Raw genomic sequence first — 25619 nt, 5'->3', positions numbered from 1 at the left:
TGGTAGATATATATTCTGGATATATATGTAACAAAAAAGTATCAGTGGTTATAAATCTCTGGGTCGGAAGATTATGGATGATTTTTTTCTTATATATATTTTCTAATTTTTATTCAGTGACCACAAATTATTATATAATACAAAATATTTTAATTAAATTAACTGGATTTAGACAAAAAGAATATCTAATATTAATCTTCTTTCTCAGGAATTTATCATTTAAAAATTCAACAATATCAAGTTTGCAATACTTCTCCAGTATTGTGTGCACAAAAGACTCTGCATGTTATTTCTATTTTTATGTGAGTTTAACAAAATGTTTTTTCCACCTGAAACAAATTTATAATTTAACTTGTTAGGTATAATAATGGATATATAAGAACTGTATTTGTTCAAGATGTAAACTAAAGAATTTAGAAATGAAATGTGATAATGTTTTTAATGCACTTTAAAATCCTGAAGCAAATATATACACACATATACATATATGAAGCAAATATGGCAAACTGTTACCATACATTACAAATATATCATGGTCATATCACCGTTTGTTATACTAATATCTCTAACTTTCTATGTTTTATAACATTTCATAATAAAAAGTAAAAACAAAATGTTTCAGACAAAGACGTTTCATAACAGTTTCTGCTAGGGTCACATGAAGCACATAAATGGGGTCTGGTAATGTTATGACAGGAAGTGTGCTGCCTGGAGAAAATTACAGTCTGTGATCCCATCTGTATGCTCTTTCCCTTTGGGGAGTACCATGAATCTTTACCTTATGTGCAGGTCACACAGGTGGCTCTGAGCTGCGGGCTTTGTTACCTTTAAGGAAGGGCTGCCCAGACTCTGGTTCCCCACAGCATTGTTCCTGAAAAAGCATTCATAGGCCATTTACAGTATTAAGGCCATTCCAAAAAATTTTATGTTAAAAGATGCCAAAGCTATATGATCCCATTTCTCTCACTTAGGGAATTATGAGGCAGGTAGCACTGAGTACCTAGAACTTGAGATGGAGGATGTCTAGGTGCCTGATGAGCCCTTCCAGGCTGTCGTATTTGGGTTGAATCTCTATTCTTGTAATTACAAGCAGAGGACTCTGTGCCATTATTGTGGAAGCAGAGAGATTCAATGATTACATATGGCAGGCCAGGACTCAGTAATAATTTTGGGAAAGAAAATTTATTAATGACTGGCTGGGCTAAGGAACTTTTCTGTTCAAAACCCCGAGCCCAGCCTGTCATTAATAAATTTTCCTTCCCAAAATTGTTACTGAGTCCTGGCCTGCCATATGTGATCATTGAATCTCTGCTTCCACAACATTTCTGGGGGCGCATCCGGGATCACAACGAAGGCTAGAGATGGGAGAACTTTGCTGCCCCTTCTGGATATCTCCAAGGAAGCTGGGAGGGCTCAGGTAAACTCCAAATCTGGGCACCCCTGGAACTCCTTTCAGTCCAGAAAAAGAATGTGGGTTCTGCCGGAGTCCTCCTGGGGACAATCGGATGTACCAGAAGGTCAAAAAGGAAATTCTGGGAATGAAAAACCTCTGCACACCAGGTAAGACTCTCCCCCAGCAGGGCATAGTGCCAGGAAAACTTAACTTTAAACATTAGAAGGGGAGCCTGATCAGCTTCCAAAAAGAGGACCCCAATACCTTTAGAAATTTGGGGGGAAGCCATCCTCTCCAGGCCTGAAGAAAAGAAAAAGTCTGATGTTTAAATTTAGCCAACTGCATGTAAGCATCTGATTCTGGTTCTGCCTCCACTAAGAGAGTGAAGGTATGATTATAGTGAAAAAGGATTTTGATGGGTTTAAGTCCTAATGCATCTTGAAAAATTAGTCTGGATTTGGAAAATCTTGGTTACAAAAAAATGGATTAGTTTTTGCTTGGTCTGAATATGAGTTAAACAGTGAAAAGGTTTAGCCAGAAATAGATCTTTGTTTTGGTGCTGGATTGCAAATGAGCTTGTTTTGTAAAATGCTTTAGAATATTTTAAAAACTGTAAAACTGGTTAAGTGCCTTTATCTAGCAAAAAGGCTATTGCCTCAAAAACCCAAAGCCTATTAACTAGAGCAATGAACTTCTAATCACTTAATGGCCCTTTTGATGGCTGGTTTGACTGGAAAACTATCAGACAATAAAGTCATTTAAAAAAAATTGCAAAGAAAAAGAAAATACAATTTGGTTTGGCAACTTCATGTTAAAATTTGGTCAGCTTGTCTCCCAGGTCTGAAACTGCCCTGGAAATGCAAAGGAATAAAATTCTTCTGTTTTGCTCTGTGCTTAATTTTGTGTTCAACTTTAAAATCTATTTTGGCTTTGTCAGTTTGCTTGTGCCTAGAAAATCAAATTTAAAGTTCTCCTGTTATAGGTTGGATAATGGTAAGGGGTAACCTGAAAATTGGTCTTTGTATGCCAATACTATCTTGCTGGTAAATTTGGTACATAACTCACAGGTGAGATTTATTTAATTGCTGGAAGAGGTGGAAAGGCTGCACAAAATTGTTCCTTATAAAATTATTTTGATTGCATAATTAATAAAGGTACCCAAATTAATTTTAAGTAGAAACTTTCTAGAAACTAAGAATTAAAATCATTGTATTTTTATCTTTATATTTATATATAAAATTAATAACTGAAATTATTACAGAGGAGTAAATGTAGCTTAAATTTCAGCTATTGTAAAAGCAATCTTAAACTAATTTACTTTTATTTATGATAATTTCAAGTTTATTTAGTGATTATTATAGTAGCAGTAATTATAATTTAAATTTATCTTTAATTATAATTATTTTATAGCTAGTTTAACCTACCCCTAGGCTTCAACTATTGTGATAATAATTATAAACTGAATTGGCTTTTGTTTACAGTTATTGCCAGTCTGGGCTCACTCCTTGCCTCTGCTTATGGTTCTAAAGCAAAGAAAAATGTATCATATATATACAAAATATAAAAATATTTTGGTTATAAGCCATTAATTTAAAAGGTGACAAAAGGGGGAAACCGCAAACCCCTAATCTGGAAATGCCAGCAAAAAATATGCCTTCAGGGAAATCCTTCTTTGGTTTGTAAAATACCAGGTTAATAAGTTAATATTATATGTATTAGATCTTTAAAATAATAAAAAATTGTAAGTTCATGTTTAATAAAATTAAGTTTAAAAAAATGTAAATCTGTCCTCTCTTAAATGCATAAAATAAAATCCAGTGGTTGCCAATTAAAATTTAAAGTAAATTAACCAGTCTCTGTAATTATGTTTAAGTATAAAATAATTTGTGAGTACATCTTCCAAATTAAAGCAAATTTAAATGGCTAGTTCTAAAAAACCATTATTAATAAAAAATCTAAATTAGTATTAATGAAAAAATAATTTTGTAACAATAAAACCTATCTGAAAGTCACCTCAATATGCATATTCAAGTGGTGGCAGTAAAAGTTACCTTGATTCCATTGGAAATCTCCAGTTTTCATTTTAAAAATAAAAAGGTTATTTTTCCCTCTACTGCTAAAATAAAATACCTGTATGATTGACAACTTCATGGTAAAAGTGTAGAAGTAAAAAACAAAGTACTAAAAAGTTAAGTTCATTTGATATGTAACACATTGCATTGAAAATGTTTAAAAGGTATATAAAAATCAAGGAATAAACTTCAGCATTGTCAAACTCTCTTGTGCATTCAAACCAGGCCTTAAATACATTGCAGTTTGCCTCTCCATATGAGTTATTGGCTAGAATGGTCACTGACCCCTAAAACAATAAAGAATATCTACTACATCTCTGGTTTTGCTCCTGAAGTCAATGGAAACTACATTGCAGTTTCAAACTCCTGCAGCAGCCAATTATGGCTTGGTATATCCAAATGTACATGGATATCACCTCCACACTGGCACTGTTTCATAGTGCGAAACAGCGCTATGCACCAGGCCAGGGGAATACTGAAAACTACCTTTGTACCTCTCTCTCTAAGATCAGCGGTGCTGTGGCTTGCTCACTGTGTGAAGAACATACCAAGTGGAGCCATAATCATCAAAGAACTGTAAGAACTTAAATACAAATTGGCATTATGACCTGCTCCCATGGAGAGATAACATGTATGGTATTGCAAAACTGAAACTTAAATCCATTAATATAACTCAAAGAAAAACATATGCATTAAGTAGTACATTAATTAGTATTAAGTAGTGTACCTATATCCTATTCTAAACATATGTCTAATAATTATGGTGATATTTCTATTAAATCATATGCAAAAGTACATTAAACATGTTAAAAGTCCTGGTAAACTTCATTTTCTGAGTAGTTGATAAACGTGTCTGTAAGATAAGGAAATAGTCATCCTGCCTGAGAGCGGTGCGGCCAACAGCCCTTTTAATCTAAAAAGCCACCAACTACCTTGGAGGCAATCTCTCACAGTCTTCACCCCATACCAGGTAAAGAATATGTGTTGAGGCCAGGGGTCACCAGTGGTTTACAGGTAGCCAGTTAATTAAATACCAGGCTCAATCGCTAGAAACCCCTGAAGTGCAAATAAGGATGTGTCAAACTCTTAACCCAGCCACCCTACTACTGGTGAAGGGCTCAATATCAGATCCTGAGGGACCCTTTCTCCACTCCTGCCTCAAAACTCTTAACCAAAACTACTCACGCAGGCCAGCTTTAAAAGATGAGCCTCTTGTAAACCCGAACATTAAATGATTCACAGATGGAAGAAGTTTTATTTGAAAAGGAATTAAAAAGGCAAGCTGTACAGTGGTTTCTCAGTTTGAAACCATAAAAGCCAAAGCTTTTCCCCCTGGAATTTCAGCCCAGAAAATAGAGCTAACTGCCCTTTCCCGAAGTTTAAAACTAGCAGCTGGGAAACAGGCTAATATTTACACATCCTTCACACTCACTCTGCTGTGTGGCAAGAACAAGGCTTGCTTATTAATAGTAGGTCACCTATTAAGCATAGGCAAGAAATCCTAGATTTACTAGAAGCTATACTCTTACTTCAAAAAATAGCAGTTATGCATTATCCAAGGCATCAGAAAACAAACTCTGCTATAGCAAAGGGAAATGCTTGAGCTGATGCAGCTGCTAAAGAGGCAGCACAAGCCCAGGTCATCCTCCTACTCATTATTCCAGCACCTGTATTAGTACTTAAAGTTCCACAGTGTACCCAAGGTAAACAAACCAGGGCAGCTGGCTTAAAGGTCACCCTAAAAACTGATGAGTAGCTTATTAAAATGCTCGAATCTACCTGCCAGGAGCAGTACAATAAAAAAGTCCTTCCTGAACTTCACCAAGGCACTCATTTGAGGAAAACAATGCCCTAACCAGCTTAACCAAATGGATTCTAGAAAGAAAAAAACAAAGCCTGGTAAAAACAGTCAAAAGTTTTTTATCAAGAGTTACTCAGTTAAAGCCAAAATATAAAACCTTTACTCTGTAGTTCTGATCACTCCCACAGCTATTAAAGCCAAAAAAAAAAAAAAAAAAAAAGTCCAGATGTTGTGTACTAATCCCAAATAAAGTCAGCTACACAAGAGTACCAGTTCACCAGAAGTACCTGATGAAACACATGAGCACCAGTCATTGAACAGCCTGGAACACATCATCAAAAAAATAAAGCTAAGTGTCTAATACCGTTGTCTATTACAATTTCTCTCTAAGGTTAACCAAGAACATAAAAGAACTTGATGTGTATGTATATATATATATATATACTGTTCCCCACCATCTTTAAACAGGTGCTATCTTTGCAGGTGTCTACCCTTTCCTACTTCTGTAATTCAGTGTCCTCTTAAAGAAACCATGTATTCCCAGAGTTCTAATTAAGTTTGTTTCTTTCAGAATAGGCATCTTGTTAGCCATCTGAAAACTTCATCCAGCTTCATAAAGAATGCCAGATCCGTCTTCCTCCAGTTAAAATAAAATAACAAAGTTTTTATACCTTGTCAGGTAGGGACTACAGCCCATGGCCAGCAGGAAGTAGCTACAGAAAAAAGATCATCTCCCTTCAGCACCCCTTTAAGATTTAAGGTGTAAACTCTCTAAAAAAAAAATTAAACAAGCTTATAAACTAAAAATTAACAGATGGATCTGGAGCCTGGCAAAAAATCCACGTGAGCACGGGTAACCCCCAGGATGGCTGCTGTTCAGGACAAAAACTTCTGGGAACAGGAAAAAAGCCCAGATCTTGCCCAAGGGCTTTGCTTTGGGCCCTCACTGAGAAATTAATAAGTCAAGTAATTAATCAAACCACAAACAGCCACCCACCTCATAACTCCAACAGTAGTGGTGCCAAAGCTTAACAAACTAAGCTGGCATCAAGGGGAAAATGATATGGGCTGTGTGTAAGCTAAATATGTTAATTCAAGCTTACCTGGAATGTGAAAGATACGTGTGAGAGGTATATGTTGATTCACCTAGAGAGTATGTGTTAATTTAAGGCCTATCAATACTCAGATAAAACACTTGAAACTCTAAGAAACTAACAAAAAGTCCTTTTGCATATAAACACCACCATTTGACTCCCAACTCCTATCCTTTGTATAAAAGAAACCCAAAGATCCCATGCGTGGCTCAGGTTTTTGAACAGAAAAGTTCCCAAGCCTGGCCAGTCATTAATAAATTTTCCTCCCCAAAATTATAACTGAGTCCTGGCCTTTCACACGCAATCATTGAATCTCTCTGCTTCCACAACACCATCACTCATACATTATCTTTCTTACCCTTGCAGGGTATACCACAGCAGTTAACTGCTTCTGGGGTTTTGCCATCATCACACCAATAGCGGCTATTGATCTGAAAAACTCCATAGTCAGTGCTTTGTCTTTTTTTTGGTGTGTAACATGAGTCCTATAATCACTCTCCCATTTGGCCAACACATCCCTGAAAAGAATTTATTTTTAGTTATAAGGACACCACACCAAATCCCTTATATTCCATACCAAAATCAGTTTTATTTAGCTAATTCTATTTTATTAATAATTTTTAAGTTTAAAGATGCATTCACCTTGCAAAATATTTACACACTTAAGACAATCCTTGTGTGATGCAAACCACTATCTAACACTAAGGAAACAAGATAAAAAATACCTTTAAAAAATATTTAAATGGATGTTTTTTCTTTGCTTTTACCCTTTCCCCAATCCATTAGACATTAGGCCCAGAGAGAAAAACCAGCAGAGGTGCTGAATAGATTTTGTAAGTTCATATTCATAGCCTGATGGAAAAAGCTGATTAGAAAAATGTGGCTTTTCCAAGAGAAAGAAAGTTTCTTGGAATCACTAAAGATAGATTTGAATAGTCAGAATATGGAAGACAGGAGTGATAGAATAGGGAAGAATATTTCATCCATTCTCTGATTTGTCCAAAAACAGGGACTCAGAGGTAATGTTTCAATTCACTCTGAGAAGTACAGTGATAATGTTGACAAATGTAGACTAAAATAGTAAGTGGGTAAAAGCCCAGGGCACTCCTTGTATTGTGTGGAAGAAAATGAAAAATAGCTCATCCAACAGGGTGAATAAGAATAATAAAACAATATTTAATGCTCAGTTTCAGAGATCTTAATATAACAGAGTTACTGATGGGAAGTAGGTTCCTACTGCCCTTTGTATGAAGCATTCAATATAATTTTTAAATCGTTATTGATAAAAATCCTATATCATGGCAGAAATTTTTTTTTTAGATGTTATTTGTCATTCAACGTTTTCCGAACCTGAGTTCTAAATGGGAAACAGCTGGAGTTAAGCATTGAGAACTTGACAGAGAAATTCCATGTCCTCAAATGTATCTTTATTCAGCCTCTGCGTCCCATTGAGACTGGGGCTTCTGGCAAATTCACTGGAACTGGAAGAGTACAAGAGTTCCTATTGTCCTTAGAATAGGAATTTTGCCTTTCCATGCCCTTATTTCCGCATCTGGTGTCTTTGAATATACAGGAACAAGTTGATGTTTTTAACTGTTGTAGGGATAGAAAGCCTCAAAGGCAGAAAAAAATCCATTCATTCAAACCCATTTTTATTGTCCTCCTCTGTTCCCCTTATCTGGAAGTATGAAGGAGACTTATACAGTTTGCCAGGCTGATTCCCTTGACACCGCCCAGTCCAAGTCTTTTCAGAGTTCTAGCAATTCACATCTTTCAAACTTCTTGCCCTGGATAGTGGCAGAAAGGAAGAGAAGCCCCAGAATAAGGAGAGTCTTCACGTTGACTGGGAGGCCAGACCTCTGCGCAACTATGACAAGAAGAGTCTGGTATTTAACACCTGTTAACTTCCTTCTTCTCCTAATCATTTGTTGGCTCCATCCTTTGAGCTTTATGGGAAGCAGAATTATTTATTGATCCAATGATATTAAAAGGTTTTTTAATGAAGATAGGTAACCTGATATATAAAAATTACCTACTAGAAAATGATGAGAGGGCATTGCTTAAAGATATGGTTCAGGAAGAAGTGGGAAGTTGCATTGTTTCCCAAACAGGAAGTTTCTTCTATTTTTTATTAATAGAGCAATTATAAAGAAAAAACAAACAAACAAAAAACATTTTATAAAGCTTAAAATGAGCTCTGATCTTTGATAAACATTCATTATCATGATTTTGTCTTGTATGCATTCACTATTTTGTATTTATCTTTTCACTTAAAATTTCTTTATATGTGATTTTCTATGAATGGAAATGACTCATGTACCATTCATTTGAACAGGTTGTCAAAGGTACTGCTACAGCAATTAGAAAGAAGAGAGCTTTATTATCAGAGAATTCATGAATTGGTCAACAATAAGTGGTTGCCAGGCAAGCTCTGTTCTACTGGCTTATTGGAACTTCAAGGCAGAAGGAAACTTGACTGAAATTGTTTAGTCATAGCTTAGTCCCTATTTTCTTGTTCTATTTTCTTTAAGTCTCATTCTCCAAGATACATACTTCTGAAGTCTCCTTGTTTCAGATTAGGGTGCCATCTTGTGTGCTTCCTTCATTGGGAACCACTTTTTTATCATTTTCATCAAGATCTTTTGAAAAGAGCATAACTAATGAAGTTTAATTTTTTGCTGTCACATATTGCTAGGGGACCCACAAAGCTGAAATGATCTACTGTCTTGCCCCACAAAGAGGGAATATGTTATGGAACGATGGCCAGTTGAGGCAACACTGGGAAAATGGGTTCCATCTAAGGTCAGCAATAAGATATGTGAAAGACACAAAAGGAGAGCAATAAGATATGTGAAAGACACAAAAGGAGTATTATTCAGGGACAACAGTATTCTACAGTAAGTGAAGGTAGTTATCAAAGGGTTTGTCCTGTGAGATATCATAAGTGCAGGGCTTGAGATTGAAAGCTTGATTTACTAGAATGACTTGGGAAATGAGAAATTGTTGAGCCATAGTCATTATTATGGAAATAAAACAATGAATTAAAGATACTGTGATTATTATAAGAAAGGAAAAGATTGGCAGTGTCTGGAATATGCCCCTAATCCAGTCTCCTCAAGATCCAAGAGTCAACCAGCTAAAGGAATCCCAAGATATGAAATCCCTAGTTCTTGCAGGATCTGGATCTTTTCTTGATGCCCTTAATGTTTTGTTCAATTTTGCCAGATTGCTGCACATAAAAGCAGCATTGCTACCCTAAGAGAGCGCTTGTCCCTCCTTGCTGAGCTGTGAGTATACCGAATGCCCTGTGGGTTAGTAGCACAAACTTCACTACACTTTCTGCCTCGAGTTGTTAGTTCTCTGAAGCCATGATGGTATTTTTTTTTTTTTAAGATTTATTTTATTTATTTCTCTCCCCTTCCTCCTCCGCCCCAGTTGTCTCTTCTCTGTGTCTATTTGCTGCATCTTCTTCTTTGTCCACTTCTGTTGTCGGTGGCTCAGGAATCTGTGTTTCTTTTTGTTGAACTCTCCGTGTGAGTGGCGCCATTCCTGGGCAGGCTGCACTTTCTTTCACACTGGGCGGCTCTCTTTACAGGGTGCACTCCTTGTGCATGAAGCTCCCCTATGCGGGGACACCCCTGTGTGGCAGGACACTCCTTGTGTGCATCAGCACTGCACATGGGCCAGCTGCACACAGGTCAAGGAGGCCCGGGGTTTGAACCACGGACCTCCCATGTGGTAGACAGATGCCCTAAGCACTGGGCCAAGTCCGCTTCCCAACCATGATGGTATTATTAAAAGTGCCCTCAATAGTTTTTGACATTTCAGGTGGCTTTTTCAAGTTGAGGAAACCCATGGAAACAAAATACTCTTTTCAGAAAGTCCTGCCTATACCAGCCTTTTCAATTAAAGGATTTTATTCTATAGTGTTCCATTTAGTTCTAAAATGGTTATTGTGTTGTAAAGAAAATATGACAGTATGGCTACATTTTTTCTTTCTAATCAGTCCCTCTTGTCTAGATCAGGGAATAAAGCTGTTATTGTGCAAGTCCCACCGCAGTCTCAATAGATAAATATCAGAAATGGTTGCCTCATTGGATTTATCTTACTCATGAAGAAAAGGAGGCCTGCATAGCACAAATTGACCAGATTGTAATTAATTTCCCTCTTTGCTTAAACAATGAAAACATCACTTGTTGGAGATTTGGGCCTAAAGATTTGGGAATGAAAGAAAGAGAAAAAGAGAATGAAACAAAGAAAGAAAGAGAGAGAGATGGGATCAGGGGGTCTGCAAGTTGAGACTCTGCAGACAACTTTATTTTCTACAAGTGGCATTATATATACTCAAGCTATCATGAGCACAAGCAGTGTAGCTACACATTAACAACACTTGTACATTAAAGAACTTATCTCAGAGTACAAAGATTTAGTATTCCTTTCAAACAGCAAAGTGTGTTTGCTCATATTTCTCCCTGCCCTGGACAGCATTGTCCTGTTGACCCAAAAGGCTTAATTGCTGCATTCCTATGGTAAAAGTGTAGCCATGGAAACAGCACATCTCTCTTTGTGAGACCACTATGCCTCAGTTTCCAACAATCACTGAAACTGTCTAGGTACTATCCCAGCCAACCTCTGCAATCCGACCCTTTGGTATGACTCTCAGTGACATGAAAATCAAACAGGACTCTGATGATAATGCCCTTGACACTGATGATTTTGAGCTACCTGAAACACTTTTTCTATCATTGGGCATTGGAATGCCAGTGTCATACTTCTCTATAACTCCGACCATCATATTATCTATCTAAACAAATTCTCAGTCCTCGCTTGGACACAAGCCCCTAATGGTATTTAAGTCATTTATCATAGTTCCCACAGCCTATCATATCAACTACACTGCAATGTACACTGTTCATATGTCACTCAATCCCGTCACTTACAGACTTTGTCTGTAAAGTTACAAACTCTTCCTGGCTTCGATGATTGCAGCGTCTAGCTTCCATAACTTTCTCTCTCTCTTTGTATTCATTCCATTTATAAAGTAATAAGAATAAGACTATCCTGAATCAGCTGGGTCACACCTCAACTGAAGTAGCCTCACCAAAAGCTCCTACTTACAATGGGTTCATACCCACAGGAATGGATTAACTTTAAGAACATGTCTTGCACTGTTGTAGAATTTGAGAGAGGTTCAATTATTTGTGTATAGAGAGGCCAGGACTCAGGAATGATTTTGAGAAGGAAAAATGGTTTATTGATGGCCAGCCAGACTCGGGAGCTTTCTGTTTCAATCCGAGCCCCGAACAAGACTCCTGAGTCCCTTTCATACAGAGAGGAAAGGCCAAATGGTCCTTTTGTCTCAGTTCTCAATAGACTTGAATTAGCATATATCTTCCACATCCTAGGTAAGCCCCCAGCGTGGACTTCACACATTCCAGATAAGCCTTTAGCCCATTTGGTCTGCATTTTCCCTGTATATTTAAAGTTTATAGACTTTGCATTGTTAAACTGTTTCCTGGGACTGGAGTCGCTGCCTTGGTTACCAAGGACAGGACTGCAACCTCTTATTGTCCCACACCCACAAGTCACAGACAGCTTAGGTTATCTATTAAGAGACAAAGAGCCTCCCACCCATAGCCCACATCAGGACACTACAGTATACACAAATTAATTGGAAGACCTGGTATAGTATGGACATTTTTGAAAGTATATTTTGGAACTCTATGACTTTTAAAAAGCCACCGGAAACATGTCACAAACTATTGATGGCATTTTTAATGATACCTTTAAGGAATTAGAGAACTTACAAATCAAGGCAACTAGTGTAGCAAAGATTGTCCTACTAAACCAAAGGGCACTCGGTATCTTCACAGCCCAGCAAGGTGGGACATATGCCCTGTTAGGGGAGCAAACCTGCTTTTATGTAAAGCAATCTGGCAAAATTGAACAAAACATTAAAGATATCAAGGGAAAGATTCAAATCCTGCAAGAACTAGGGACCCCGGGGTTTGGAATTCATTTAGCTGGTTGAATCTTGGATCTTGAGCAGACATGATTAGGGGCATATTCCAAACACTATCGATCTTTTTACTATCATAATTATCATAGTATCCTTAGTTTGTTGTTTTATATCCAGAATAAAAGCTACATCTCAACTCTCACTTCTGAAATCATGCTGCTGAATCGTGCTTTTGAATTCATGGCCTGCAATTATGATGCTTACCAGATCAGAACCTCTGAAAACTATCTTGGCTGACTACTGAATACTGTTGCATGCAGATGATATTCCTCCTCTGCTTTTCAGGAATCTTGTCTCCAACCTTTTATGGAATGTGTTTTTCCAGGGTTGCCTCAATTGGCCAGAGTTCTGTAATACAGTCTCTTCTGTGGGACATACACTGGACCTTTCTAGCTGTGCCAATGTGTGGCATTGTGAGACAAAATAAATCTTCATCAGTGATGCTTTTTATTAAAGGCCTTGATGGAAAGGGAGAAATATTAAAGGAACTCTAAATTGAGCTTAAGGCCAGAGTTACAAAATGGTTCCCAACAAAGGAGGCCCACAAGGTGGACACCCTACACTGACGCAATCAGACTTCAGAAATGCACATCTCAGATAACAAGACTTACTGGAAATAGGACAAAAGAGGGGGCACTAGGCTCTGACAAGTCAATTTCAGACAAATTACCTTTTCCCTCCATGTTCCAATAAGCCAGAACAATATAACTTACCTTACAACTGCCGTTGTTTAAAATGTCCACAAAGGAGGAGGATCTAATCACCTTTGCTTCAGCAGTGGCCAACCACTCCTCTTCTTCAACACTTCCCCTTTCCCTTCCTACACAACACCCACCCCCCCTTCCTCCTCTAGAGCTCCACCCTGTGATCTTTGCCCTTTTCTTTCTGACCCTAGAACGGTTCCCCTCCTCCTTCCCCTTACACCCGCCAGTTTCTCTTCCTCTTCTACTTCCTCTTCTGGTTCGGCAGCCATCTTGGCTAACCCACCCATCACTGTCCCTCCTCCCACCCTTCCCCTGCACACCTTTACCCGGTGAACTTCAATCCTACCCATCACGCCCCCTACAATTGGTACCCTTGGGATTATAAAACTATTTCTAACCTTCACAAAGCCATTCAGGAAGATGGCCTTAATAGTCCATATGCTCAGATGTTAATGGATAATCTGTCCCTTGAACACAATTGCGCTACTAATTGGAAGAACCTTGCGTGTGCCATTCTGACTCCTGGTGACTATATCACCTGGAAAGCTTTGTACAATGATGAAGCAGAGAAAACAGGCACATGCAACCTTACCAAAGGCATAACGGCCCTCCCCACTGATGCTTTAAAAGGGGAGGGGCAACAGGCTCTTCCAACAGTTCAAGCTGCATGTCCAGCGCCCTACTTTGATCAGTGCCTCACCATTGCTGAAATTGCCTTTCAAAAACTCAACCCTCAGGGAAAACCTAGTCACCTCTCCAAACTTCTGCAGGGTCCCAACGAGCCCTTTTCCGACTATTATAGTCGAGGGAAGGAGGCCGTTGATAGAAAAGTTTCCCATTCTGCTGCTGCTGATGCTTTATTAAAAGCCCTTCTTTGGGAAGGTGCCAATACTGAGTGTCGACAAACAATTATGCCTATTCGTAATAAAAGCCCTGACGACTGGGTCCTTGCTTGCAGAGACATTGGGTCTCATTCCGCTTCTGCTATGGCAGCTGCAACTAATACTGCTTCTGTCCTAGCCGCTGCCTTAGCCGATCATTTGCGCATCCAGCCACCTCACAAAACCTGCTACAGGTGCCACAGGCCTGGTCATTTCACCAAGGAGTGCCCTCTCATGGTTACTCCTAAGCCACAAAATGTTCCCCCCTTGGTCTGCCCGAGATGTAGGAAAGGACTTCATTGGAAGAGAGATTGTCGCTCAAAAACTGACCTTCAGGGCAATCCTCTTCCGCCTTTAAATGAGATGAGGGGCACCTCTCAGCCCCACAACTAAGAGAGGACTCCCCACCCAACTATCCCCATTGCCCATTGCCCAAGGTAAAGCATTTCTCACTCTCGTAGTGCAGGGCAAGTCCATTACTGGGCAAATAGACACCGGAGCTGACTTATCTGTCCTCTGCTCTTCTGACACAGACCCTTCATGGCTACTAAAACTAGGTCCCCTAGTTCAAGGTGTGGGAGGCCTAAGACCCTCACACCAGCTTACATCAACATTGACTTGGACAGACCCGGATAGCTTAACAGGCACCTTCCGCCCCCTTGTGTTACCCAACCTTACTCATACCCTTTGGGGGCATAAAGGCCACTGGCCGTCTGCCTTTATTTACTTTATCCAAACCAAAACCTATAAGATTAACATGGAAAATGCAAAACTCTATTTGGACGGACCAGTGGCCACTGCCTTGAGTAAAATTAGAACAACTAAAACTCCTTGTGCAAGAACAATTGAACTTGCAGCACATAGAGCCCTCTACTAGTCCTCATAATTCTCCTATCTTTGTGATTCAAAAAAAATCCAGTAAATGGAGGCTACTACATGACCTCAGAAATATTAATGCTCATATGACAAAGATTGGCTCCCCTCAACCAGGCCTTCCTCATCCTTCAGCCATCCCATGCGATTACCACATTATTGCAATAGACTCAAAGATTGTTTCTTTTCCATTCCTCTTCATGAGGACGACTGTCAATACTTTGCCTTTTCCGTACCCATCACAAATAATTCAGTCCCCCTACAACGTTATCAGTGGAAGGTACTCCCGCAAGGAATGAAAAACAGTCCAGCTATGTGCCAAATATTCATTAGTGAAGCCACCCGTCCCCTTTCTCAGTTTTGTCAAATCGTTCATTATATGGACGACATCCTCATTGCTCACCCAGACCCAAATCACCTACAATTCTGCTTGAAATCTCTTCTACATAGCCTTATGCAACTGGGCCTCACCATGTCACCTGAAAAAGTACAAAACTACCCGCCTTACACCTTCTTAGGCTATACCATCACGAGCTCTATCAGTCCTGCTGTCTCCACTATTATTTTGCCCCATAAATGTACTCTTAATGTGCTTCAGCGCCTCTGCGGTGATATCAATTGGTTGCGTCCTCATCTGAGTGTACCCACTCATGAGCTAAAACCTCTTTTTGACCTCCTGGAGAGTACTCTGACCCCTCCAGCTGTTGTTTGGTGGGCAACGCTGAACGAGCCTGCCTGAGCCTCATAAATGACAGAATTAGAAATCTTCACCTAGCCCGCTTTCAACCAAAACTCCCTCTTTCCACTCTAGTCATCAATTCCCCTGGGATGCCCACGGGTCTTCTATATCAGGATTCCCCCACTTTTGGGTACACTTATCTTTTAGTCATTTAGGTAAAATTACCTCTTATTGTGATGCCATATGTATCCTTGGGAGAAAACTCAGAAAAACAGCTGTTCTCTTGTACAGCATCGAACCCAACACCTTAGTTCTACCATTCACTCAAGAACAAATACAACATCTTTCCCAAACTGATTTGAACACGCAAACTCTCCTATCAGGATTCACAGGTCAACTTGATAACCATTTGCCAAAAGACAAACTCATCACTGCCATGATTCTTCTTCCATTTGTTCTCTCCTCTCACTCCTTTCCTACAACTTCTCCTATCCCTCATGCTGCTACAATCTTTACCGACACTAACAAAACTCACTTTTCTATAGTAGTAAAATCCCTCGGCACCTCAGATTCCATTCACGTCAAGCAACAGACCAGCTCTGTTCAACAAGGAGAACTATGTGCTCTCTTCCAAGTTTTCCTACATCACCAATCCATCCCTTTCAATATCTTCACTGACAGTGCATATGTGTCTAATACTATCTGTGCGCTGCCTCATGCAGTCCTTAAAAACAAAATGACCATTCAAGATAATATGTTCCTTTTTTTGAAATCCCTCCTTGAAAATCGCAAACATCCCTGGTTCATCCAACATATTCATTCCCACACTGGACTCCCAGGACCTCTTGCCAGTGGCAATGCCTTAGCCGATTCCTCGCTTGTGGTAAAATTATTAACCACAGACCTAGACCAGGCAAGACTCCTTCATGCAAATGTTCACATGTCTGCTTTTTCTCTCCATCATCTCTTCCCCTCCTTAACACAGCAGCAATGCAAACACCTCGCTCGTGCATGTAAACAATGTGGCCCTCTCCTTCCATTAGGCCCCCTTCAACCTCAGGGAATAAATCCTCGTGGCCTCCATCCAAATGCCATTTGGCAAATGGATGTCACACACATACCTATTTTTGGAAAAACTAAATTTCTACATGTCATAGTAGACACCTTTTCCAAATACACCTTTGCCACTGCTCTTGCAGGAGAAATTTCAAGACATGTCATTACTGCTTGCCTTCAAGCCTTCAACCAAATGGGCATACCATGAACCATAAAGACTGATAATGGACCCTGCTATGCTTCCAAATTCTTCCAAAATTTCTGTGCCTCATGGCGCATCACACACAAAACTGGTATTCCATACAATCCCCAGGGCCAAGCTACCATAGAATGAACCCACCTCATGCTTAAAAACCAAATAAAAAAAATGAAGGGGCAATATCCCCAAGATACCCCCAGGGATGTTCTAAATAATACTTTAATCACTATGAATTTTCTCACATTTGACAATGAACGCTGTACCCCAGTAGTCAGACACTGGGGAGGACTTAGAAATACTCCAACCCCCATGCCATTAGTTAGATGAAAAGACCCCCTTACAAATGCATGGCAAGGGCCCCATCCCCTATTAACCCAGGGACAAGGGTATGCTTGTGTCTTTCCAGAGAATGCACAACAGCCAACCTGTGTCCCCAGCTGACTCATTCAACCAGCCACCAGAGATGAAGTCGATTCACAGCACCACAATACCGAGGAGAAAGAATCATTCCAGACTCTTGCATCAATTACAGGCACCAGGACCACCGTTATTCATAAGGTGTATCCTTCTCTTAATAATGTCTCACACCGCTCCAGGCACACTCCTTTGGATCACTCCATTCCTCTGGACCTTGAGCCCTGCCCTTCCAGCCATGGGACATCCAAATCAAGGCCGTGACCCCCACTATGCCATGAGGACAGTCTTTGGAAAATGGACGCTCTGCGGAGAAAATGCCTGCTTAGATCTTCGTCCATTCATAATGATGAATGCCATGCTCACTAATGGAACTTGAGTTTCTTCACACACGAATGACTCAGACTGGGCAGCCAACCTCAATAAGACTGCAAGCACCACCCTCTCTGTGTGTGCCTTCCCCTGCATAACTCTTCCCTTTCTTTTTATAGACTCAAGCAACCAATCCTTTGACTGTAACATCACCCATTGCATCCTTTCCAATTGCTGGAACCATACCAAGCATCCCTACGCTATTATTGTTAGAATTCCCTCCTTAATATGGGTTCACATTAATGCTACTGAGTGGACTGGCCCTTCAGAATTATTTACGTACTTACTTTTTATGCAAAAAAGAGCAATTGGTGTAGTTGTAGCTCTCATCGCAGCTATTATAGCTAGCCTAGCAGCCACTGCCACTAGTATCACTTCTATAGTCCAATCCAATTCCAATGCTGACACAATAAATAACTTAGTAGAAAAAATGGCCACCCCCTTGCAAACACAAAACCTGCTCAATAATCATATTCATGGCGACCTACTTAATGTACAACAACAAATAGATTTACTAGAAGAAGAAGTACAAATGATAATGCAACTGACGAGACTGCCCTGTGACATTAATTATCCACACATTTGTGTTACCCCCATCAGTGCCACCGATGGCATGGCAAACTTTACCGCAGCCAGAGTGATGTTAAAACAAACCCTACTCGGACATTGGAACAACGACTTCTTAAATTTAACCACTTGGTTCACTCATCAAATTCTGACCCTTAACAGCACCCAAGCGACTACCATAGACACCACACTGATCAGCTAACCTTCAACCCCTTTTCACTCCCTCTAATCTCATAACATTTGTTATCATTGGATCTGTTCTTCTAATGTGTATACTCTGTATAAGATATGTACTGCACAAAGTGCAAAACCTCAACAAAGATGTTAAAGCTTTAGTACTTGTCCAGCAGGCTATGGTCAGTGCTCTAGAAGCAGAAGAAGGCACTGCAGAAACCATTTCTCAAGCCACAAATATCTTTGGCCTCACAGTCCTGCTAAAAATGCAGAGATAAACACCGTGCCAGAGAGCTTGGCTGGTAGCCAATGACAGGTAAGATCCTCAGAGGAGGACAACCTAAGACAGGCACAGTCACCTTGGCACAAAACAACACCAGTGCTTCACCTTGCCTCTAATAAAAGAAAAAAGGGAGAATTGTGGGCAAGCCGCTGATGCCTTGCTAAACATAGGAAAACTTCTCTAACTATAAGGCCTTTGGGGTTCCACCCAAAAAATGGTGCCAAGGCATGTGGCGGACATGCCCAGGCGTGCCCGGGCATGTCCCTCAGAAATCTGCCTTCCCCTCAGCAACTAGAGCGCATGAACCAATCAGCCTCGCTAAATTAGCATAGCCAGTAAGCTGCTTGCACATTGCCTCATGGTCTATAAAAGCTACTACACTTTCTCAGTAAATCAGACCTGCGCCACCAGCCTGCGTCTCCAGAGTGGTTACTGTGTGTTGTCTTGCTCTGTTTGTCCTTACCTCTTCGGGAGCGGAGCTGCTGGATGGCACCGCAACATTGTTGGAGTGATCAGAACTACAGAATAAAGGTTTTTACATTTTGGTTTTAATTGTACAATTTCTGGTAATTTTGACTGTTCAATAGGTGACCCATTATTAGCAAGCAAGCCTCATTTTTGCTACACAGTAGAGTACAGTAGAATAGTAAGTTGACTGAGCCTGGCTGAGACTGCTACCTTAATATAAACCCACAAAGGCAAAAGGAAAAGAAGAGTGACAATAGATGAGAAATTTCAATAAAATTTTATAATATGAAAATAGAGTGGGTGACTTATAAGTGATTTATAGTGCATATATTAACACCCAAGTGCCTGCAGAAGGGAAAATCAGTAAGAAGGACCTGGAGAAGACTAGTAATTCTGAAGGCAGGAATGCATGGCAATACTATAAACAGGAAGACTGGTTGGAAGTCTCTATAGAGAGCAACTTCCAATACCTTCACTCCCAACCCAGGAAACCAGGTTGCAGCCCCTTTCCACACTTGAAGAAGAAAGAAAGGGAGGATTACTCTGGAGAGAATGAACCAGAGAAACTCTGAACTTGGGCCTCAAGGCACAGCTGAAGGCAGGGACACCATGCCATGAGGAAAATAGGGTGAGTAAATAAAGGTCTGCATTCTGAACTGTAAGCCTCTAAGCTCTAGGCCTGTCCCTACCCAGCATATTAATTATGGCTGTCACAATTACTTCCAAGGCAGGAGCAGTAGGGTTCTTCTCTTTGGAAGTATCTGCAGCAGGAAAAAAATATAACCACTGACTACAACATATTTACTTATTGTAGTTGTTAAATTATGTTAACTGAATGACGTGTAACACTGCTGTAGTCAGATGCTTTCCTTGCCCCTTATTCATAACCCATCTCCATTCTTTTATTTGTTATTGTAGTTGTGTATCTTATGTTAACTGAGCTATCTACATTACTATAACCAGATGCTTCCCTTATTTACACTACCTCATTGTTTGTTTAGCTTATTTCCATTCCTTTGTTATAGTTATTGTTTTACATTAACTGAGAGATCTGTAACATTGCTGTAAGCAGATGTTTGTTCTTTATTCACAGCCTGTCATTTACAGCCACTTTATGCTCACTCTACATAACTTTTATCAATGTTGAAGGGCTTCTTTTCTGGCACTTGCACCCTTCCTACTAACAGTAACTGAAACAGAACCAGCCAACTTCAATGACAGCACCATCTCCACCTCCCTTTGTTTGGATTCCATAAAATCGCTAAGCTCTTTAGACTCAGGGAGACAGATTTGAGCTTCTTCCTCCTGTCTCCTTTATTAGTTGCCTTGCAATAATACTATTTCTTTTCTCAAAATCTTGGTGTCAGAGCTTGACTTCTGTGAATATTGAGCAACAAGACATTGCTCAGCAACAAAAAGACCAAGGATTCTAATATTTGGTGCCCTCAAATAAATGGCCAGGCTTGCCCAATTAGTTGTGGTAAGACCCTCCTCCCCCATCCAGACACATAGATTTCCCCCTCAGCTCTTTAGCTTTTAACTCTTAATAATCAACAGTCTTGATGAAAGTCACTCATGTGAAGACAGAGGTCAAAAGAAACACTTAGAAAAAAGGAACTCTGAGGAAACAAAGTTAAAAAAAAGAAAACAAAACAAGAAACTATTCTGTATATTTCATAGGAGAAATATCACAATATCACAGCCATGGGACAAGGAAGGATACTGTAATAAATAAATAACAAGAGAATAAAAAAAGAGTCCTTGGGATATAAAACTATGACAGTGTTAATAAAATATTCAGTGGAAAAGTTAAGATATAAATTTGAGAAATATTCCTAGAAACAGAAAAAAGAAATGAAAAATAGAAAAGATGAGAAAATTAAGGAATAAAGAGACCAAATATCTTATCAATAGGAATTGGTAAAAAGAATTGCAGGCTTTGGTGGTGACCTGGCACTGGAAGAACTCTCAGTGGCAGCTTTACCTTAGGGAGCCTGCAGCCTGGATGCTCTGGGAGGAGGGGTGGAGTGAGGTGGTAGAAATTGGTCAGAGCCTGCTAGGGCTGCCACCACTGCCACTGCTGTGCCCAGGAATCTCTGGGTGGCAGCGAGAGCCCGCAGCTAGCAACCCTAAGTCATTTCTGTGGCTACTGAGAGGAGGGATGCTCACTGGCCTCAGGGAGTCCCCACCTCTGCCCTCCAGGAGGGAGCTACTGCTGATGTCAGAAATACATTTGCAGGAAATGGTCTCTAAATCTTGGCTCTTTTAATCTTGCTCTGTGGATCAGCAATTAGGTTTTTTAAAAAATGTTCTAGCTCTTTAGTATTTTGCACGGGGGGTGGGGTACAAAGTGATACCCAGCTTAATAGTCTTCATAATGATCCCCATGCTGGACAGTCAGATGATAATGCACAGAATCATCTAGAAGGGCAGAAGGACTTCAGTGTAGATGGCAGTCAACAGGAAGGGTCCTGAATGCTGTTCTGATCTTGCGATTTCTTTTCATTATTTGATCCTATAGCTATGTGTGAGTTACAAAACCTTGTTACCATCTTTGCCCATATGGTTATTTATACAGATATCGACCGACTTACCTGAGAATATACAAAAAGAAATAAATGAAACATTCAAAAATGATTATTCAAAAGTAAACCTGGGAAACCCTTAAAAGAAAACTACCAATGAATAGAGGTAAAACGCGTGACGTTGCCCTGCAGAAGGTCGTCTGCATTCCTGAGAGAGAACACTGAGTCCCAGTGGGGAATTCTTTCTAAATGACACTCCATAGTAGAGATTTTTTATATGAACGGGTATAAATGGGAGCTAAATGTGCTGTGAGGTCTGTCAAAATGTGTTTTTTAAATGTTAACTCCACAAACGCAGAATCAAAGAATAACAACAAAACAAACAAACAAGAAACCACATCAAAATCAGGTCAGAGATTTATGGCCCATAATTGCCAGTCTGGACCCCTTCACATCATTACTAGGTCTCACACAGCTTAACAGTCACACGGAGGCAGGTCCCTCCTTTGGCAAATGCAGACCACAGAGCCGCACACAGCTGCATGTCTTCTTGAGCCAAAACAAGATTGTCGAAACTTACAAAACAAAAACACTTGCTCAGGTTTGTCTGCTTGTCTATGAAAACCTTGAAAGACATATCATTCCCAAAGAGCATGAACATCTGCAGCAGGTCCTGATCTCCAAACTCCTGGGGCAGGTGGTAGATGAACAGGTTGTCTCCCTCTGGACATTCCTGCTAGCTTCCAGCAGCACCAATGCTCAGTTGTGTCAACAGATTCTGGTTGTACAGAGTGAGGAGCACCATGACAGCATATTTCCCTGAATAGGCCTGAGTGAGGGCCTCTATTGTGCTCCCAGTGTCATTGGAAATGCCGCTGCTGCCCAGGCCACTGTTTAAAGCAGCCATCCCTGCCAAAAAGCCAATATTGAGGCCAGCCATTGTTTCAGCTACTGTCTGCAGAGCTCCAAGGGAGACTCTGGGTTTGACCGAGTTGCTGCTGCTGGAGCCACATTCTGTAACTCTATTGCATTTAACCCTCCCATTGAGCAGAGGCTGCTCAGGTTTTGGGGTTCCTAGAGGAGACAGTCTGCTGAAGGAGTGCTAAATCCTGGGATCTGAGAGTATTTAGATTAGCACAGTTTCCCCACACAGATGCTGTGCTGATTTGCTGCATCTGCTGCTGGAGCTGCTGGCCTTTCACTTCCGTTCTTTGTCCTTCTGTGTATCAGCAAATTTTACCACCATGGGGGATGAGCCACCCTCCATTGTTTGTGCTTGGCGCATTGCATTGCTTTGATAGCCATCTGTGACATGGCTCTTGTTGTAAAGGCCACAAACACACAACTTCAGCTCAGTCCATCAGGTCCCTGCAATATTTGGCACTCTTCAACCTGCCCAGATGAAGAGAACTGATTCAGATGTCATTTCCAATGTACTCCTTGGAACTCATACCAAGAAACAGCTTCCTTTCTTCCACTGCATTGTTCTTCTCACTGTCAGCAGGTTTCAGCTATATAGGATGATACAACTCTGGGAGACCCTTCATGTTGTAAAGAGCATTCTGCATTTCTAATGGGTATAAAATGTAACAAAACAGCATCTTTGCTCTGAGGAGGATTTTGGCTCCTATTCCTTAGGGCATTGATTTCATGGACAGCAGCATCCTGTCTGAAGAGTTTCCTCAAATCCTTCTCAGGCCAGATCCTTGGAACCTGACTCACATTTTGACAGCATCATGGTCTGGGTGGTCTAGAATGCCATTCATTTTCTTTGAGCTGTAGATTTATACCTCCCTCTGGACTTAGGTGTTCACTCTTCATTACCTTGGCTACACAACAAAAAGGGCTGGTGGTCATGACATTCCAGAACATTATAAACTCAGCCAGATTTTCATTATAATATTCTCTGCTGTGTTGAAGTGCAGACAACAGAAGATCTCCAATAATTCATTTTCACTTTAATTTTCAGTGGCTGCACCTAAGCCCACAGCTGCTTCAGCTGCTGCTTGGGTCTCCACAACAGCTGCTGCCTACCTACTGAGGTCAAGTCCAGGGGAGCACCTATGTCCTGCTGCTGCTGCCACCAAGGCAGAACACCCCTATACATCACATTTTGTTTATCCATTAATTGATTAATGGACACTTGGGTTGTTTCCCATCTTTGGCAATTGTGAATGATGCCACTATGAACACTGTAGTGCAAATATCTGTTTGAGTCACTGCTTTCAGTTCTTCTGGCTATATACATAGTAGTGGGATTGTCAGATCACACTTAGCTCCCTGAGGAATTGTCAAAGTGTCTTCTGCAACAACTGCACCCATTGTACAGTTCCCCCAGCAGTGAATGAGTGTTTCTATTTCTGCACATCCTCTCCAAAACTTGTAATTTCCAGTTTCTTTTTAAAATAGTAGCTGTTCTAGTGGGTGCAAAATGATCTCTCATTGTCATTCAATTTGTATCTTTTCATGTGCTTTTTAGCCATTTATATATCCTCTTTGAAGAAATGTCTGTTCAAGATTGTGTCCATTTTTAAATTGGGTTGTCTTTTTATTGTTGAGTTTTAGGATTTCTTTGTATATTCTGAATATTAAATCCTTATCAGATACGTGGATTCTAAATATTTTCTCCCATTGAATAAGATGTATTTTCACTTTTGTGACAGTCTTTTGATGCACAAAAGCTTTTAAGTTTGAAGAGGCACCTATCTATTTTTTCTTTCATTGTTTGTGCTTTGGGTGGAAAGTCTAATACAAGACTTGAAGAAGCTTTCCTACATTTTCTTGTAGGAGTCGATAGCCCAAGTTCTTACATTCTGATCTTTGATCCATTTTGAGTTAATTTTTGACTATTCTTTTCCAACGGAGTGAATCTGGCAGTCCAGTAAAAAATCAATTGGTCATAAGGACTTTTGGGAAGACATTAGAGTTGGTAGGCAGGGCTCAACTCTCTTACAAAAACAGTGGAGGAAGAGCAAAACACTATCTGAGGGAGCTTGCTTTGGGGATCTGCAGGCCAGGAGAGAGCTGTGTATCACCCAGGAGGGTGAAAGAAAAGAGACGAAGAAGCCAAAATGAAAATCATGAGTTGCTAATCCACATGGCTTGGAATGGCATCCATCCCCCACCCTCAAGTCGAATAGCCTAGGTAAAACCCAAGGCTCACTGTAGCCAACAGAGAGGGGAACAGATGTCTTCCTCCCTGTGAAGAAGGAGGGTGAGGCAAAGGGCAGAGAATAGTTTTTCTTCAGTGAGTTTGGTCAGCAAAGCCCACTTTGAATCTCAGCTCTGGGCAGACTAGAATCATGGGCAAGTAAAAGTTGAAAGATGCACCTCTATGGAAAGATTTGCCAAAGAACCCTATCAGCTGGCATGGTAGGAGACTGCATGAAAAGTGCTGTTTTAGAGTTTCTCATGTCCCAAACCCCTTGGATCTGATCTGTACCCCATTAATGGGTCACTTGCCCTACTTTAATGACTTCAGCTGGGCAATTTTAAAGACTTAGAATAAGTTGAACCAAAAATCAAAGAGCCATGAAACAAAACCATGAGGTAAGAGAGAGAAGTTGATAGAGTAAATTTGCCAGCATATTCAGATGCCTAGAAAACAGCAAAAAATTACAATCCATACTAAGAAACAGGAAGAAATGGCCCAGATAAGGGAACAAATAAAAAATCCTAATCAGACACAGGATTTAACAAACTAATCATTGACAATAATACAAATATCCTAAATCAATTCAAGGAGTTGAAGGAAAATATGACTTAAATATAAAGGATATTCAGAAGACACTGGGTGAGCATAAAAAATAATTTGAAAGCCTGAAAAGAAATGTAACAGTGCTTATGGGAATGAAAGACACAATGGATGAGATGAAAAACACTTTAGAAGGGAGAATCAGCAAGATGGCAGCAGAAGAAGGAGCTCCTAGAGTCAGCTCCTGCTACAGGGCAGTTGGTAAACACATGGAGCTCTCTGAAGCTAGCTGAAGCACCTGTTTGGGGGCTCCAGGAGGCCAGAAGAGTATCCTGCAACATCCTTGAAGCA

The 25619-nt window shown here is 40.2% G+C and overlaps 2 pseudogenes; both read right to left on the bottom strand.

The window, feature by feature from the left end:
• The window catches only part of LOC101427507 (lysozyme C-like), an 87542-nt pseudogene extending 74190 nt beyond the window's left edge, over positions 1-13352 (bottom strand).
• Positions 13353-22034: 8682 nt separating this feature from the next.
• LOC101424626 (CUGBP Elav-like family member 1 pseudogene) lies at positions 22035-23343 on the bottom strand (annotated as a pseudogene).
• Between the last annotated feature and the right edge of the window lie 2276 nt (positions 23344-25619).

The sequence above is a fragment of the Dasypus novemcinctus genome, chromosome 12 (genome assembly GCF_030445035.2).
Source record: "Dasypus novemcinctus isolate mDasNov1 chromosome 12, mDasNov1.1.hap2, whole genome shotgun sequence".
Taxonomy (NCBI): domain Eukaryota; kingdom Metazoa; phylum Chordata; class Mammalia; order Cingulata; family Dasypodidae; genus Dasypus; species Dasypus novemcinctus.
The sequence above is the reverse complement of the archived record's forward strand: the minus strand, read 5'-3'. Positions and strand labels throughout refer to the sequence as shown.